Here is a 1,484-nt window from a genome sequence, read left to right as displayed (position 1 = left end):
CTAAGGGTAGTACAGAAGCACAGCCTTTTATATTACAAGAGTTATAAGGAGTCATTAGAAGTCATAATACTCCACCTTATGAGAAAGTATATTACTAACTAGTATACAGAAAGTATAGGTCAAGTCAGACAGAGTCATAAGAACAATAGAGAGCTCCACTTCATGGGAAAAGCATTACACAGCTTACACAGTATAACTAGTCAGGAGGACTCATAAGGAGTCATTAGAAGTATGAGAGGAAGTATAGAAGACATAATAATACAGTAAAGGAGTCATTAGAAGATTAATCTAGAATACAAGAAGACACAAACTAGTGTTAGCAGATTAATAGAAGACACAAACCAGTGTAGCATACAGTCTAAAGGATTAGCTAGCTCCACTTTATAGGAACAACAGTGAAGGGAGTTACTAAAGTCACTAGAGTAACATTACTCTAACAAAAGGTATATAAGGAGGCCAGTTTGGTCCTCAAAAGATAGTTTTATCAACTTAAGTTACCTAGTACTTGGAAGTACTCTACTACCAACCTACTAGGCTATACTTGTAGCTTGACTAAAGCAGGACTCCTTTACCCTCTTACTTTACAAGTTTACAAGTCTTACCCTCTATACTCTATTCTGTTACTATTCCTAAGGATTAGGACTAGTAAAGTGAGTATATCTTACAAATGTCCTCTATTCATTATGTATCATCTTTGTTTGTGTTTGTTTTGTATTCATACCTTTTAAGCATTTAATAGTAGTTCTATACCTTTATATTAAAGCATTGTATTGTTCACAATTTGTAATATCATTTATAATATGTTAGATTACTTCATATTAAGGTTGATTAAGGTTTTATTTGTTGTAATTTGTTTTATTTTATTATCTGACTGTTTGTAAGTCTGTTTAGGCACATTATTTATGTTTTAAACATATAGTATATTTGTATTGTTTTACTGTTTTGTAATAGATATATTAAATATTGTTATATGTGTGTATTGTGTTTGTTATTAATTAATGTGTCCTTTAACTTTACAAACTATAATGTTATTTGTATGTTTGTATTGTTTTATCATTGTGATAATGTTTTTATTATTGTTGTGCAATGTTATTTGATTAATATATTGCTTTGTACAATCATAATACATGTTTGCTGTTTTTATTTTGTAGATAAATAAAATAGTGTATTTCACAGTTCTATTTTTCATTATATATTATAATATTTGTTTGTTTATTGTTTATTTTGTATCAAATTCTGTTTGGTATTGTTTTAGTCATTATATTTTCTTTATTTGCTGAATATATGTGTGTGTTTGTTATGAAATATGAATTTATTTTGTTTATTTTGAGTGTATTGCTCATTTTTGTTTATTATGATTGATGTTATCTTGTTTTATTTGAAAGGATTAATGTTTTGATCACTGTTATGTCTGTTACTTCTTTTAATTTTAGCAAGTACTTTGTGTGTCTGGTGTAGATTGCTTTAGGAATATGTACTATTCC

The sequence above is a fragment of the Fomitiporia mediterranea genome, assembly GCF_000271605.1.
Source record: "Fomitiporia mediterranea MF3/22 unplaced genomic scaffold FOMMEscaffold_4, whole genome shotgun sequence".
Taxonomy (NCBI): domain Eukaryota; kingdom Fungi; phylum Basidiomycota; class Agaricomycetes; order Hymenochaetales; family Hymenochaetaceae; genus Fomitiporia; species Fomitiporia mediterranea.
Note: the sequence above shows the minus strand (reverse complement) of the source record.